At 43.0% G+C, this 18,116-nt stretch overlaps 2 long non-coding RNA genes across 2 annotated transcripts; one reads left to right on the forward strand and one right to left on the reverse strand.

Moving 5' to 3' along the window:
• On the forward strand, window positions 27–466 carry LOC110436136. Its single transcript, XR_002453827.1, has 2 exons — window positions 27–67; window positions 178–466. It is a non-coding gene; the product is annotated as an uncharacterized LOC110436136 (long non-coding RNA).
• Window positions 15,719–16,357, reverse strand: LOC110436650. Its single transcript, XR_002454468.1, has 2 exons — window positions 16,154–16,357; window positions 15,719–16,047 (listed from the first exon to the last, which is right to left on the reverse strand). It is a non-coding gene; the product is annotated as an uncharacterized LOC110436650 (long non-coding RNA).

Below are 18,116 nucleotides of genomic sequence, written 5' to 3' on the forward strand. Positions count from 1 at the left end.
GCATTGTGGATACTATGTATGTGCTTTCATCAGTAACACAAAAGGCTACAGGAGACACCCTGAATTGGTAAGTTTGAATCTCTTAGTGGGTTGTAGTATGAAAACATAGTATTTCTCACTTAGCTTTGCAATCTCTTCTTTACACTAGACCTAAACTTGTCTTTTACGATCTTGTAGTGGAAAGAAGAAAAAGGACTAAAAAGGGATGTCTACAGGGATGATGACCTCTTAGAGATTGTCGGTGACCTTTGCAACTTTATAATGGACCATGTTGTTTATTACAAAGGTGATTACCATAACCCACAGTCCGACTTAGGTAGCAATCCTCTTTACCAGCACCTCCGTCAGTGGGATAGGCTATGTCTAGGTCGTTGATTACATGTGAACTTGTTGGAATGGACTGTGATCGATTTGTATTAGTACCTGAAAAATTTCGGACTCTTTTGGATGGATTTGGACATGGAAACATTTTGGACTTGAAATGTGGTGCTGTGTATATGTATGGATATTTATGTTGTGAATCTGTGATGTTTTCTGTCTCTGATTATATATGTATATATGTATGTGGTGCTGTGCTGTGCTGTCAACTCGATTATTGTAATTTTTATTTTTTTTTCTGAAAAATAACTGTAGGGGCGGTTCTAGATAGAGCCGTCCTTGCAAATACAGACAATAGAGGCGGCTGAGACACAAGCCGCCCTTACTAAGGCTCACTATAAGGGCGGCTGGAAGCACCAACCGCTCTTACAGTAGGCCACTGTAAGGGCGGCTGTTGTTTCCAACCGCCCTTACAGTGGGCCTCTGTAAGGGCGGCTGGTGTTGAACCGCCCTTACAGTGAATTCCACTGTAAGAGCGTTTGCATAAGGGCGGCTGGGCCAGCCGCCCTTACAGAGCTTATTTAGCCGCCCCTGCAGTACCTGACTGTAGTAGTGTCGTGGATCGATCCACCCTGGCTGGGCCCTGGGGGCTGGCCGGGGACGCCACGTGCGGCGCGCAGTGCAGACTGTTGGAACCGAATAGCGTTCCTGTGCGCGAACCCCGCGACGCTGACCACGGCGAGAGTTAGAAGATAAACTCAAGATAGAATTAATTAGGCGCTGCTCAACATTGCAGCCTTTCGGTCTATTATTCATGCTCTTATATACACATGATGCAGATACAATCTTGGCGTTTGTGCCAAGGACTCTCCGCGCCAGATCACGGCCGTGCGCGACTCCGTTTCACTGCGGAGCACGCCGCGTGCGGAGCACGCCGCGTGCGGAGCACGCGTTCTGGCGCCGGATACAAGACCGACTCGGCTTAGATCACGATCCAGCACGCCACCGATAGCCCACTACGACTAATGCATGATCTAAACAATACTTGAAACAAAGATTACATTGGTTTGCTATCTAGTTTAGCTAACAAACTCCCCCTAAACTTGATGCACCTTCACTACTCCTAAAGCTTGCCTCATCTCCTGAAACCTCACTCTTCCCAAAGCTTTTGTGAAGATATCTGCGAGCTGTTCTTCAGTTCTAACATGCTCTATCTCCACCTTCCCTTGCTCAATGCACTCACGAATGTAATGAAACTTTGTATCAATGTGTTTACTTCTATCATGGTGCGCTGGATTCTTACTTAGAGCAATGGCCGACATATTGTCCATGAGCAGCTTGACTGGAGTCTCCTTTGTTCCCAATAGATCACCAATTAGTCGACTTAACCATACATCCTGACAGGCTGCGGCTGCTGCTGCCACATATTCTGCTTCACAAGATGACAATGTCACAATTTTCTGTTTTTGTGAAACCCATGTGACTAGACTATTCCCGAGAAAGAACACCACTCCTGTAGTACTCTTCCTGTCCTGAATGTCTCCAGCAAAATCACTGTCACTGTAGCCCAACAAGAAGGGTTTTAGTGCAACTGTTCTCTCAAACTTGCAACCATACTCCACTGTACCTTTCAGATATCTCAGGATGTGTTTTACTACAGCCCAATGCTGCTTACTTGGAGCTTCCATGTATCTACTTACCACACCCACAGAAAATGCAAGATCTGGCCTGGTGTTTACTAGATACCTCAAGCTACCAATTATACTTCTATATGCAGTAGGATTAACAACTTCATCTTCCAGACTTTTAGTGAGTTTCAGTCTTGCTTCCATTGGAGTTGCACTAGGGTTGCAGTTCATCATCCCTGCATTTTCAAGAATCTTCAGTGCATAGCAGCTCTGACTCAATGTGATTCCTTCTTCTGTTTGCTTTACTTCAATCCCTAAGTAATAGCTCAGAAGGCCTAAATCACTCATGTTGAATTTCTTCTTCATCTCCTCTTTGAACTCAAAGATATCAGATACATGTGGTCCTGAGATGATTAGATCATCAACATAAACACCCACAATCAGGAAGGACTTCTTGTTATTCCTTCTGTATACTGCATGTTCATACTTGCTTCTCACAAAGCCAAGGTTGATCAACTCCTTATCTAGCTTAGAGTTCCAGGCCCTCGGTGCCTGCTTCAACCCATACAGGGCCTTTTTTAGCCTTAATACTTTGTCACCTTTGCCAATCACAAAACCAGGTGGTTGCTGCACAAACACTGTCTCTGACAGATCTCCATTGAGGAATGCAGATTTTACATCCATGTGATGTATTTGCCAACCTCCCTGAGCTGCTAGTGCCATCATCACCCTAACTGTTTCAATTCTGGCAACGGGTGCAAAGACTTCCTCATAATCAACACCCTGCTGTTGAGCATACCCCTTAGCTACTAACCTTGCTTTGTATTACACTATCTTCCCTTCAGGATTTTTCTTAACTTTAAAAACCCACTTGAGCCCTATAGCTCTTTGCTTTGCTGGTAATTCTGCAATTTCCCAAGTTCTGCTTTCTTCAATCGACTGCATCTCAGTCTGCATTGCTTCCCTCCAGCATGCCTCTTTCATGGCCTCCTCCACTGACCCAGGCTCATCTGCAGTCATCAGACATAAGCCACTGTACTGCATATCAACCACATCTGTTGACTCAAGTAGATCAGATAGAGTCCTGTATCGAAGCTGTCTCCCTTCTGAATCCACGAAGCCATCTGATGGTGGGGTGGCCCAATGAATCTGAGCTGCTGGCGGTGCTGATCCTGTGCTTCTAGAGATCGGGGTGTGAGGTGGTGTGCCTAAGCTTCCCTCATTCACTGCTTGTGGAATTGAACCAGCAGGAGAAACCGAAGCACCTTCGGAGAAAGGGTCGAACCCACTGTCAGAATCTGAAACTGAACCCGTTGCCGAGTCCGTTGCCTGATCAGGAACAGTATCCGGGTACTGAACATCAAAGTCCTGAGGTACTTCTATTGCTTCGGTGTTGCTGCTGGAATTCTCCCCCTAATTCCACGGCCGCTTCTCATCGAAGATCACATCTCTGGAGATCATCAACTTATCTCGAACTGGATCATAAATCCTGTACCCATCGTTCCTGGTTCGTATCCAAAGAATACACCAGGGATTGATCTATCAGAAAGCTTGGTAATTGCCGGACCAACCTTCTTGGCATAAGCCATACACCCGAAAGTGCGCATGTGACGTACTGCTGGCTTCTTCTTATGCCATGCTTCAAACGGAGTCTGGTTATTCAGGCTTTTCGTCGGTGACCGGTTTAGAATATACACTGCAGTTTTGACTGCCTCTTCCCAGAATTTTGCCGGAACCTTCATCGACTTCATTAAACACCGAGCCATCTCGACGACAGTCTGATTACGACGCTCCACAACACCATTCTGTTGAGGAGTGTAGGGTGTGGTTGTGCTGTGTTTGATCCCATGCTGACTGCAGAACGAGATCATCGCACCTGAGTTGAACTCCCCACCTCTGTCTGTTCTGAAACTTTTCAGACAACAGCCCGACTCCACCTTTGCTGCTTTCATTAGCTTCTGAAAAATCTCCAAGGCCTGGTTCTTGTGTGTTAGCAACTCTAACCATATATAGCGACTGAAATCATCAACAATGGGTAGAAAGAACTGTTTTCCTGCTGGAGTAGGTGGTGAAATCTGACCGCACAAGTCCCCATGCACCAGTTCAAGCCTATCCGTTGCTCGATACGTTGATGTCTGTGGAAACGGTGTACGGTGATGCTTCCCAAGTGCACATCCATCGCAAACCTGCTCTACTCTCTTGATGAGGGGAATGCCTTCCACCATTGCCTTGGCCCCCAAGGTTTGGAGTGCTCGAAAATTCAGATGTCCGTACCGGGCATGCCACAATCAAGCCTCCTCTTCCATCTTGGACAACAAGCAGATCGGTGAACTGAGCTTGATCTTCATGACATAAAGACGGTTCTTCCTTTCTGCTCGAATAAGAACTCTTCTCTGCTGATGCAGGCCTTGATCACGCTCAAACACCTCCATGACTCCGTGGTCTATCTCAACCCGGTGTCCTCCTTCTTCAAGTTGTCCAAGACTAATTATATTACATTTGAGGGAAGGTATGTAGTATACCTCGGTGAGCACTCTGTGCTCATTGTTCTTCCCAGCGATGGTGACGGCGCCGATCCCATGAATCTCCACCGTGGATCCATCTCCAAAACGTACTGCGCCACGCACTGACTTGTCAAGGCTCGAGAGTGCCTCACTGCAGCCCGTCATATGATTCGTGGCGCCTGTATCCAGGATCCACGCGCCTTCACTATACACGCCAGGGAATACACGTTCCTGATTCAGGAACACAGTTGGTGTGTGCTTGATCGGCGAGCGGATCACCGTGCACACCTGTGCCACCATCAGCGCCCCGGTTTCGATATCGGCCGCAGCATGGTGAGCACCTTCCTGCCTTTCCTCCTTCTGCTTGGTCTTGCACTCTTTTGCAAAGTGCCCGTACTTCTTGCACTTGTTGCATCTACCGTTTCTCCTCGGTGTCCCCATGGACGTGAGTCTTACTCCGGAATCGCGTGCTTCGCCTCCTCCACGCGTTCCAGTCTTGTCCTTGCGGACATAACGGCCACCGCTATTCTTCTGATTCGAGGATGATGAAGACCCATCCTGAATCATACGACTCTTGTGCTTTGCCAACCACTCTTCTTCAGAGAGCAGAAGTTTCGGCATCTTCTCTGTGACCTCCTCCGTCGAGGGCTCAAAACGATCTTCAGCCGCTCTTTGCCGGCCAACGAGCTCCTCGAGCGTTAGAGTTTTCATGTCGCAGAACATCTCGATAGTGACCGCTACCTGATTGTAGCGTGCCGGCACCACACGGAGGAATTTCTTGACAACTCGACTGTCAGCAATCTTCTCTCCCAATCCTTCCAGATCCGTGGCTAACTTCAAGATTCTGATTGCAAATTCATCAATTGTCTCTCCTTGCTTGAAAGTGATCTGTTCAAACTCAGACAAGAGCTTTTGAGCATTGACTTCCTTAACTCGATCTGCTCCAAGTCTCATTGTCTTGAGCGCCTCCCATGCCTCCTTGGCGTTCTTCTTCTTCAGCAACATGGAATGCATCTCAGTTGGCACACCGCGGAGCATAGCTCCCAAACCTAGTCTGTCCCGACGTCGCTCAACTTTTGCATCCTCAATTGCATCCCAGAGAAACATCCCCTCAAGATTGCATTGAATATGAGACGTCCACTCTTGATAATTTGTACGAGTTAAGATCGGCCAGATCAAGTTCCCGGCTGCCTGGTTGAACGCCCGATCCATCACGTCCTTGTCTTTCTCCGACGAACTCATCTCGGCGTTGTTAGAGTTCTCGCCTTCTTCTTCTTCTTCTTGATGATGATCTGAGTCACCTAGCTTCGTCATCTACTCTCCAATTGCACCGAACACCTCTCCTGTCAAGCCCAAACGGCTCTGATACCACGTGTTGGAACCGAATAGCGTTCCTGTGCGCGAACCCGGCGACGCTCGACGGCGGTGACCACGGCGAGAGCTAGAAGATGAACTCAAGATAGAATTAATTAGGCGCTGCCCAACATTGCAGCCTTTCGGTCTATTATTCATGCTCTTATATACACATGATGCAGATACAATCTTGGCGTTTGTGCCAAGGACTCTCCGCGCCAGATCACGGCCGTGCGCGACTCCGTTTCACTGCGGAGCACGCCGCGTGCGCAGCACGCGTTCTGGTGCCGGATACAAGACCGACTCGGCTTAGATCACGATCCAGCACGCCACCGATCGTGTCATAGCCCACTACGACTAATGCATGATCTAAACAATACTTGAAACAAAGATTACATTGGTTTGCTATCTAGTTTAGATAACACAGACTGCAGAGGCGCTCGGCTCAGACGCCGCCGCTGCCGCTGCTCGTGCCCGGCTCGGCTGCTCGGTACGGTGCTCGCCGTGCGCCCGTGCCCTGCTGCGACTGCGACTGCGAGGACGTCGTCAGGTCAGCGTGCGCGCGAAGTGCACGGTCTGAAATCAGCCGTGGCCGCGACGCTCACGTACTACGATGTACTACCTGCTGCTGCCTGCTGGAACCTGCTCCGTGCTATTCTACGTTTTTCGCCGCGGTGCATGCATGGGGCGTTGTTACCAGGTGCAGAGATTCTTGATATGATGATGGCCGCCCGTGGCAAGTGGCATGGCATGCAGGGCGCCACACGGATGGACGGCGGCAGCGCTACTGCTAAACTGCACTGGGCACTGCACGAGTGCACGTCCATCTACGATCGAGCACATGGGTGCTCACAGACAGCGCAGCGCTTGTCGTTGCACGTTTTCACTTTCACGTGCGTCCTGTGATGAACTGATGATGAGGCTCAGGCTGTCTGTGGGTTTGGTTTTGTGACTGCTGATGGGTCCGACCACCAGCGCTGCTCCTGCTCCTGCTGCGCTCCTGTCACTGAATGGCTAGCTTCAAACTGGTTTTTGCGTTGTGTGTTTGTAATGGCAAGGGGGCGGGGGAAAGATTCTAGCCACCTAGCCAGCTCCATCTCAATGCATGATATGCCGCGCGCACCAAGCACTGAAATTGAGGCTTGCATGGAACTTTCACATACTCGTGCAGGGAGATTCTCGAGTCTTTTCGCGCCAGTCGACAGGCGTCAAAGGACAAAGCCTTGCATGCAATGCAACACGCACTCACTGCCACTCCCTATGCACAGCATGCATGATCCCCATCAGAGTCCCAGAGCTAGCTCAGGTTGAGGGGCATGGCAGCCATGCCCATGCCCCCAAGCTAGCTAGTCCCCGGGCGCTTGGCGCTGGCCCGGCCCTCACTCCCTTGCTACCCATCCACTAGTTATCGCAGATTCGCAGGCATAAACTAATCCGGCCGGCTGCAGCTAGTCATCGGCAACGCTGCAGTATAAATTCAGGGCAGCTCCATCGACGAGCCCCTGGGGGACCAGGCTGGGAGAGCCCCTCCCTGGTCTCCTCTCCTCTTCTATCCGAGCTCGGCATTCAGGGCTACTACACCCGCGCTTACATGCATCCATTCATGCATATTCATATATGCATATGCATTGTTCGTTCTGAAAAGGGGAAGGTTTTTGATCGAGAGGCAATGCAATGATCAGGTATGGATTATTTGGACATTTAATTCCACGCATGGTTCTTCAGTGATTATCTGTGTCCATGCATCTCTGAACTAAGGATGTACCAGCAGGGTGTGGTCGAGGTCGATCGTGGATCATGGCCGCAGCCGGCGGCCGCATGCATGCATGGGATGATGCTGTAGGCACACACAACTCTGTGCGCGGCCAGCGGCATTGGCGCCTCCTGTCGCCACAGCTTTGGATAGAGGAACCAAAAAAACGGGTCATGTGGCTAGCAGCTTCTGTCGTTTATTTTCACTTTATTAATTAGTTATATAATCGCATGCTCTATTGTTGGTAACTGTTGTACTATATATATCTAGTTCTCTTCGCTGTTCAGAAGATTGTAGAACTTATGCAATTCTAGTTTCCTCTTTCATCCTGAGTTTTTTTCTTCTTGCCGTGGTTGTTTGAATGCTTCTTAGTACTCTGTATATCACTATGCAGTTTTGTATATGCACTTTAACATAACTACCAAAGTTTTGATTGAATATATATACAATACATGGTACTACCGAACAAAGTAGACGGATTGAACCAGTAATCGTTTTTTTTATCGAACATACATCACCGAGTGAGTTCAAATGATTTCCCCTGAAAATGGTACAGATGCCGCATTTTATTAGAAGCGTCCATGTTGTTTGAGTGATTTGAGCTGAAGATTTTTCATAAATGCATTTTGTATTAGAAAAGGTTACATCAGACAAAACTAACTTTGCATAAATGCATCGATGAGCACAGGTGCATGCGACAACAAATACAAATTAAAACTAATAACTTTACATAGGCTCTTTGGAATTATGAAATAATACTTAACTATAGAGACTTGCTAAAATTCAGGTGCCTAGATTTTAGATTTCTTTCTGGCGATGATTATTGTATATATTTTATACTAAAATACTTTGTTGAAATTTATGTAGACATAATCAATAATAGACAAAACCACAAACTTAATAAAATATGATCTATATTGGCACAAAGACAATTAATAATTAATAATTATTTTTAAAGTTAAACAAGAAAAATTGATATGATATGGTATAAATACAAAGAACAAATCATAAAATATGCTTGTAGTTGGTTGTACATAAGAGCGCTGCCTGAAATTTAGACACCTAAAATATAGGAAAAGTTATAAATATATGTATATTAAAGCATAGCTGATAAGATAGCTTGAGCCATCATCACTAGTCCACTCGTACAATGTTTGCTTTGAAGCATGTGTAGAGGTGAACCCTTACATGAGAATAAGTGCATCTCCTTTATGTTAACCAGCCCATAGCAACTCTTGCTTAGCGCAACCTATGCTATATAAGTATTAAAATTTTTAATCAACTTGATTATATTTATCCATTTAGATACTTTATGGTCTCTATGAGGCTGTGATAAATTTACAAATTACTCTATCTATGTTTTTCTTTGCATTGCACTTCTATGATATATAAAATATATATATCACTAAAAAACTACATATATAGTTGAAATCGTACCTTAAGTTTGTCAACTATTGTTGCATCCTTTTTGCAACATTATGATATACATTTAAATTTATGATCTCACTAATCGTTGTATATTTTCTATCCACATGTCAAATACATTTTTTTTGTACTTATTGTATATTTTATTCAAAAAATACTTTTATATTTTATATAAAATGATTATACAAACTTAATTACTGTAATAATGGTATAAAGTATAAAGAACCATTCTAGCTTACACCGTGACACTTAGGCCTTGTTTAGTTCCAAATTTTTTTGCAAAATCGACACTGTAGCACTTTCGTTTGTATTTGACAAATATTGTCCAATTATGGACTAATTAGACTCAAAAGATTCGTTTCGTCAATTTCGACCAAACTGTGTAATTAGTTTTTATTTTCGTCTATATTTAATACTTCATGCATGCGTCTAAAGATTCGATGTGACGGGGAATCTGAAAAATTTTGCAAAATTTTTTGGGAACTAAACAAGGCCTATGCTGAGTTTCGTCTATCAAAAGATTATAAGCTACCAATATTGGCATACCCCTCAGCCAAAATGCATGCACAAGTTTATTTAAAGTAACAACTTACAAAATATATTGTCATAGAGTTCTAATAATTTTAAATGAATTGGCAAATGTCAATGATATGTGATTTGCAAAGTGACAACTTTTTATACTATTGAAGTTGGTAAGTTTTTATATAAAACAAAACAAAAAAAATCCGTTGGCTCCACTGAATTTTGCTCTATGCATGGGACCTAAGGCCAGTCTCGATGCATAGTTTCATGACACAGTTACCAAGATTATAAACTAGGTAACCGAGCCACATGAGTTTTATGGGAATGAAACTTCTCTCTCATCCGATGAAATCTGTCAAGTCAGCAATTTTTCAAGTCGGAGTTCCTCGCCCTGCGCTAGCGTGATGGCGATGGGACGATGATGTACAAACTGTTCGTAGACCCGTGCAATAATTGACATCTGGTTGATGCGTAGTGTATGTGAAAGAACAGTGCACGATGCATGGTTCTGAACCACACGTCAATGATCTCGATGATCTCGACGTCGATGCCACGCAGAGATCTCGACCGGACGTCGACGCCCTGGTCACCATGGCCACCACGATGCTCGACGACTTGAAGGCTTGCAGCTTTGGGTCCATGTCCATCGTTCGCACAGTCGCACCCCACGACGCGTACTGGCTCGCTTCTCTAGTTCTCCATGTGGTGAATGCGCTTGCCGGGCCACACGGTACGTACTGTCCTGCTCATCACTCACTGCCATGGCCGCTCAGCTCACCGCCGACCGTGTGGCCACCAAAAATTATCAAGGAGCCCGCCAAGTTGGCGAATGTTCAGATGCTGGTAGCTGTAGAAACACTCCGACTGATACGTATTCTTCCAACATCACTCTTTGACTAATGTTTGGCCAAGTATACTAGTAAGTGTACTATGTAGTACTAATGGCAACTCCGCTGGGTCTGGGTGCATTCTAGAGCCAATTTTGCTTTCAATATTTGGCTAACGAGAAATATGAAAATATCTGAAGATCTAATTAGAGAAGCTCTTGTATATACTTTGGTCAAAATTTCTATTTCTATATATCAATAATTAAGGAAGGATGTTTTTTTTTTGAGGAACAGTTAAGGAAGGATGTAGAGAGCTGAAGTTGCACTATGCAAGCACACAACCTACTCTCTAATATTATCGGCCTTCTTGAGGCCCACGTATTCCCTACCGAATCAGCAGGCCCAAAGCCAATTTCAATAGGCTGTGTTAAAACCTTCCCTCAGCCGATTTTATTTTCCCGCTCCGAAAGATAAGAGCATTTGCTTTTTTTTTTTGAAACAAGGTCGGAAGGTCCTTTGCTTGTTGCTGAGGCATATATGGTGCACCATTGATGTTGATCACGCACACCTTTTCTTTGCGAATGATCACGCACACCTTATCCAGGATGAGTGGAGTCATCATCGAAAGGAGGCGTCATCCACCATTAAATATAATAATACTGACATAAAAATACAAGCACACATCTTAATCTATCTATAACTTTTATAAATTAAAATCCCATTATCTATCTATAACTCTTATAAAGCAAAACCCCACTATCTATTTCTCTTGAAATGCAAGACGTCCACCTCAACCCTACAATCTATTTCTCTTAAAATGCAAAGCAGTCCACTACATTTGTCACTATCAATTTTATCTTGACATGCAAGGTGCCCACCTCAGCAATCCTCACTATCTATTTCTCTTGACATGCAAGAGGTCTACCTCAGCAGTTCACCATTAACTCCACAATCTATTTCCCTTAAAATGCAAAGCGTCCACCTCAACAGTTCACTATCATTTGTCACTATCAATTTCTCTTGACATGCAAGGTGTCCACCTCAGCAATCTACTATTATTTATATTAAAGTTTATTAGCATAAGAATTATGATATCCACATCAACAAGACACATCATTTACTATGGATACAATCTCCATGATTATGCTAATAAAAGAGTTATATATTTATATACCTCCTTCGTACCCGCGGCAACGTGCGGGGAATCCTTCTAGTTTCTCTTGAAGTATAAAATATCTACCTCAGTAGTCCACTATCATTTATCACTAGCAATTTCTCTTGACATGCAAGATATCCACCTCAGTAGTCCACAATCATTTGTACAAGAATTATGATATCCTCGTCAGCGAGACATCATCCATTATTTATACAATATCCATAATCATACTAATAAATCTATACATATATTAGACTGTCTCCAATAACGGTTACCTAAAATACAAGACTCATTTCAAGTTTAGGTAGCGCTACAGGCAAAGGGCTCCATACCCATTTTTAGTCTTCTCCAACAACAAGACCCAAAAGAGAATCCTTCATGCAAATGGGTCTCAAGGAGAGAGGATACTCATATTTGGGTTATATCTCTCCTGATACCAAAAATAGGTCTTCCATATAGGTACTCTGTTGGAGGCTATAGGTATTGTGTTGGCGACCCATTTTGGTTTTGGGTCTCGTGATGAGTTACTTGTTGGAGACCGCCTTATATCATGTTCTTGCATTACCAACACCATAAATATAGATTCCTTCTTCATATTCGCGGCAATGGGAATCCTCCTAGTTTAATATATACTCAAATTGAATGAACAAAATTCAATGAATAGCTTAGCTCAAGAATTTAAATATATTGAGAAAATTTCCTATTTGACACTGAATAAGAATATTGCCTTCTTATCTTACACCCAAACTTAAATCCTTTCCTATCTATTCTTGTCTTAAGTTTTTCTTTCCTATTTGATATTTCCTTTAGTTTGGAGTTGGAATGGTGGTATTAAGCGGAGAAAAGACTATTTTACCCTGACAACCCCAGGTGGACATTGCTATCTTTTTTTGAACATACTGTTATGTTTTCATCTTGCTTATTTCCTATCAATTTGCACCTTTTCGCCTTGCCTACGTGACTAGAATGTCTATTCTTTCTTTTTTTTTCTTTCTTTCCTTCTTTTTTAAAACTAATGAGTATGTCCATTCCTTTAGGTTCATTCCTAGCCCGCTCAGTTCAAGAATGAAAGTAGTATTAGTCAAATCATTAATTTTTTTTATTTACTCGGAGATAGCAAGATACAATACGTACACTCGCACACTCGGAATTACAATGGTAATACTAAAAGAAACACAAGGAAAAATGGAAAAGGAAAAAATTCACTAGGTTTAATTACAGAGGAGAAATCAATCAATAACCATGCACACAGATGAAGTAGTGTTTTGGAAAGAACCGTCTTTGAGGGGGAAAACCTTCGAATACGGAACACCAGCAAGAGTAGCAATGTCGAGCTTGCAATTGACCCCTGCCACTAATCCTCCGCCCACAACGGGGTCTCTTGACCTGATCTCAATGGCTACAAGTGCAAAAATCACAAATACAGAGGCACGTAATACGTCAGTAACCAAAACACAAAACCTCAATCGACGACAAACTAAGAGGCGAGATTCTAGAGCAGGACCTGGTAGACATTTGGTAGCTTGGTGGTCTCTAGCACATCGTCCTTGTCTCTGCTGCTGCTGGTGCCACAGCCACCCTAGCCGGTTACGCGTTAGATGAGGTCGAGAAACTTGTCCATGAGCTGAGCGACGAAGCTAGCCATCAAGCATACATACATGTATGTGTAGCTTCTATTCTTGTCTGGCTACCTACGAGATTACCAATGGAGATGAAGCTGTAGTGCCTAGCAAGAACATTGTGACCCTCCGCTAATGCATAGGAACAGAGGACTTCAAGAGGTACTACCCCGATGTGTCTCTCACCCCTCTTCCGTTTCAGATCGAGTTTCATTCTTATCCTTCTTAATGCATCTTTCATTTTTGTTTTGCTCCTTTTTATTTTTTACTCAAAGATTTTTTTGTGAATATTTTTTCCCGAATGAGAATTTCCCACAAAATGAGTACAACAGTGCTCCTACTATACCATATCAAGCCAACATCCTAGCTGCTGAGAGAGTGAGAGACAGATATCGACACCCCAAGACGTACGATCCCAGCGTGCATGGTGGACCCTTAATCTGATGTTTCTAGAGATAAAAAAAGTTATGGAGGCCTAAAGACTTGAGTTGGAGAGATTTGAGTTTAGCAGAACATTGGAGACATCATCAGCTTCTTTAGATGTGGGTTTTGTTGGTTTATTCATATACTTATGTATGGTTGATAATACAACATAAAGGTTACACATGTAGTCATTGCACTAGTTTATTCAAATACTTGTAGATGACAGATGGTGTTTTGGATAGTGTTTGCTTTTGAGTTTGAGGGCACAACTTTCAAATTTTTAGATTTGTGAAGAAATTTAATGCGACATAATCCTTACACCTATTTTGATCCACCGACATATAAGTTTTGTTAGTATGTATTTGCATTTTTTACTATGGTCAATGCTAGTTAGTGGTCTTGATTAATGCAACACAGTCTTTGATTTTATATAATAAGTATAGAAGTAAAATTTCTTGTTGGGAAAATGGTTCCTGAACGGCTTTAGTATAGGAGAGTAGAGAGAGACGACTAGGGTTTTTTGACTAGTGTTGGAAGGGGTGCCCCCTTGCCCTTATGATCATGGCATTATATAGGCAAGCAGAAATTTTTAAGCGACTCCTCAGTGGGGGTGGATTTTACATGCCACTCTAATGGCTCTAGTAGGACCTCTTCTAGGAGACTTGGCCCATTTGAATAGGACATGTCCCAATAGTTAGCCCCTCATCTACTATGTTATGTGTGGTACTACATGACCTAGTAGATGCTAACACTAGAAGAGGCACAATACAACTCAAACCTTGGTTGCGAGGATTGCCCTTCACGAACCACACATACACGCCTCACTAAAAACTCCATCCCCAAAAACCCTGTGGGAAAAAAAGGGCATGGATAAAAGAGCATGTGCATGACTCTAACCAATACGTGTTCTAAGTCCTGAGCCATCTACCCTGGAGTGCCTCGTTCTTGCAGATGTCTTCACCTTTAGGCTTTGCCTTTTTACGCACTTCTATGGCATGGTTCATTAGCTTTTCTTGGTGCATAGGCCTTTATCCTCAATTCCTTCTCCTCCAATATCTTCTCAATGTGAAGTTCTTCAACACTGAAGTCTTCTTGGCACAAAGTTCTTTATCTTTGAGCTTCTCGGTGTGGAGGTCTTCATCTTCAAGGCCTACTCAGTGTGGAGGTCTTCATCTTCAAGCCTCCTTGTCATGGAGGTCTTCTCTTGAGTCTTCTCAATGAGAGAGTCATTGTCCTCAAGGCCTTCTCGTGAGCACCGGACAAAGAGTCTTCATGTCCGAAGTTGTTGGTCCTCTGATAGCTCTCCCAGCTCTCTTGGTCGTTCTCATGACGAAGTTGTGGTTGATGTAATAGTAGTAGTGGAAGTAGATGTTCGTTGATGTAGACGTTGAGTAATATGAAGGCCCAATGAACAAGGTCCATCGCTGAAGGTGTTGTAGAGCTTGGTGGTGAAGGAGTTGGTGTAGCCCCTCAAGCTTAGCGACGGGACAAGGTGCCATCAATGTTGATGTCGAAGGAGTTGAAGGCTCTTGAACCATTGTAGTAGTCGAGGATGATGGTGAAGCCCCTCTTGTTGAAGACTCTCTTGCAAAGGTGCTTGGTGGAGTAGTTATTGGTATGGACGACGAAGGTGTCGGTGGAGCCCCTCGTGCTGGTGTATCAACAGAGGTGAGGCATCCTGGTTTGCCACGACTATAGGCGAAGACCCTCCTGCATAGGTGTTCGGTGGAGGCGAGGTTGGTGAAGTCACTAAAAGTGATGGCGAAGGCCCTCATACAAAGTTGTTTGGTGATGGCCCTCCTAAAAAAGTTTTTTCAGTGGAGACGATATTGATGAAGTCACTAAAGATGGTGGCGAAGCCCCTCATGTGAAGGTCTTGGAGAAGGCGATGGTGATGTAGACACTGACGCCATTTGCTGAAGGCTAGAGAAGTCGCGTGAAAATGCACCTGAGTTGATCTCCTGTATTTTTTAGGGACTTAGGTTGGACGTTACAGCTCCATCGAATATCGACTTGTTTGACAGTCTTTCGACACTTAGAAAGGCACTGACTTTCTACTTACTGCAAAAAATTATTAGTCATTTATATGATATGTGAGGGTAGCACGAAAGCCTTAGCTTCGTGACCTGGTGCCTGTGTAGATTCAAGGTTTCTTTCAGGATTTTGATGCATAGAGTCCTGGTGCCCATGTTTTTTGGGAAATTCTTCTAGGTGGCCTGGGCATGTATCATTACTTTTTATTTACTCGGAGATAGCAAGATACAACACGTACACTCGTACACTAGGAATTACAATGATAACACTAAAAGAAACAAAAAAGGGAAAAGTAAAAAAATTCACCAGGTTTAATTATAAAGGAAAAATCAATCAATAACACTACACACTGCACCAGCATTAACCTTGGAATACTAAACACCAGCAAGTGTAGCAATCTCGAGCTTGTTTGGCAGTATGAAACAATTGGCCCCTGCCGCTGATCCTTCGTCCACAACGGGGTCTCTCGACCTGATCTCAACGGGCTGCAAGTGCAAAATTCACAAATACACAGGGGACACATAATAAGTTAGTAACCTAAACAAAACCTCAATCGACGACAAACTGGAAGGCGAGATTCTAGAGCAGGACCTGCTGGACACTTGACAACTTAGGTCTCTGGAACATCGTCCTTGTCTCTGCCGACACCGATGCCACAACCATCCTAGCTGGTTACGCGGTAGACGAGGCCGAGGAACTTGTCCTTGAGTTGTTCGACGAAGCTAGCCATCAAGTGTACAGTGCGTGACGGCTACCTGAGCTCACTCAGTTGCCTTGCTCACTGTGGCTTAGCTCGGAGAGTGCGAATGCCATAGGCGATCGCCGGGGCGCGCCATTTATGCTTGGCGTGGCAGCTCACCAAACACGTTAACTTTGCTGGACGAGGGGCCATGACAGAGCAGAGTATACTCATTGATCGAGCAACCGCGCTGCGTCCTCCATTCCATGGCATGATTACTCTCAGTCTCTCACGACCACGGGGGTTGGCCGCACCGGCACTACATCTTATTTTAGTTTCCATTTTTGCAAAAGGAGCACGTACTGTACGTGCTATATTCGTAACTGTGACCTGAACCATTGTATTGATCACATTGTTCATCAGGTTAGCACGTGTTGGAGCCCGCCAAAGATGCATTGTGTTTTCTTTCGGTATCTTTTTTTTTCTCCTCTGCATTCATTTGGAGACCAAACTATTAACTTTTCATAGTTTTTGTTAACATTCTTACCTTTTAGCAATTGTGCTTTACATGGAACCTATATTTAGGCCGTGTTTCAATCCGTACACGTTAGGGTTGGATTTAGGTGAAATTTAGTTCAAATTCTACTCCAACACATATAGATTGAAGCGAATTTGATTACATCCACACAAGGCCTTAAGCGTTTTCTTTCCAACTCGAATGATAATCAAAATCTTTATTTTTTTAAATTTACTTATTATTTTTATTTTTTTAATCTTTCTAAATCAAAACTATGCATCTTGACATAATGTATATTTAGGTGTTTTGCAAAAGCAATATACCTAGAAGCTAAACTGACTTATCATTTTGGAATGATGGAGTATCAATTAATTGTATTAGGCATGAATTCTGTTTATTAATCTAAGCCTTTTTTTGACAAAAAATCTAAGTCTTTAAATTATCATAATTCTATGTTGTAGATCTTTTCCATTTCTTGTTTTATCTACAGACATAACCTCTTAGATTTAATCTAAATCCATTAAATTATCATAAAATTCAATGATGTTGGTTTTGTATCTTCTTTCCCGACTAATCTCATAGTTATATTAGGCATATATATTTTTTTGTTTAATCTAAGCTATTATACCATCATAAATCCAACAATGTAGATTTTTTTTATTTTCATTAATCTCATAATTGCATCGGGCATGGCAATTTAATTACCTCTAAGCTATTAGACGTAAAATCCAATGCTATATTTTTTTCTAACTAATCTTATAATTTCTAGTCTCTCTTGTGGTGGCGTCTATTGTTTGCTACATAGTAAATACCACTACCCACAACAGACACAAAGCTACTCCCTCCTTTTTCTTGTGTGCACACATATCAAGAGTTAAACTTTTAAAATTTTGACCAATAATTTAGCTAACAATTTTAATTATGATACTATAAACTTGATATGGTTAGATTGGTAATTAAATGTACTATCAAATTGTTATGAATTTATAAATATAAATAATATATTATAAATAAATAAATGGTAAAAGTGTAGGTTAAGAGATTGTGTCATGTCTACTTAGGCCTTATATATAGGGGTTGTTTAGAGCAACTCCAACAGATATGTTATCTATGTTATCTAGGCTACTTTTACAATTTTTAAAGCAAAAAATAAAGTCCAACAAGTGTGCTATCTGGTTTGCTAAAATAGCAAGTTTACTATTTCTAAATTTTCGCTTGTCATATATAGCATGTCATTCTCACTAGCTATCATATACAAGGCTGTTGTAGAACTCTATGCTTTGAGTGAGTTTTTTATTTTACACAATGGCTAAATCTTATAGTTTAGAATATAATTTTACCTAGTCTCTTGGAGATGC

This window comes from Sorghum bicolor, chromosome 6 (genome assembly GCF_000003195.3).
Source record: "Sorghum bicolor cultivar BTx623 chromosome 6, Sorghum_bicolor_NCBIv3, whole genome shotgun sequence".
In the NCBI taxonomy this organism is placed as follows: domain Eukaryota; kingdom Viridiplantae; phylum Streptophyta; class Magnoliopsida; order Poales; family Poaceae; genus Sorghum; species Sorghum bicolor.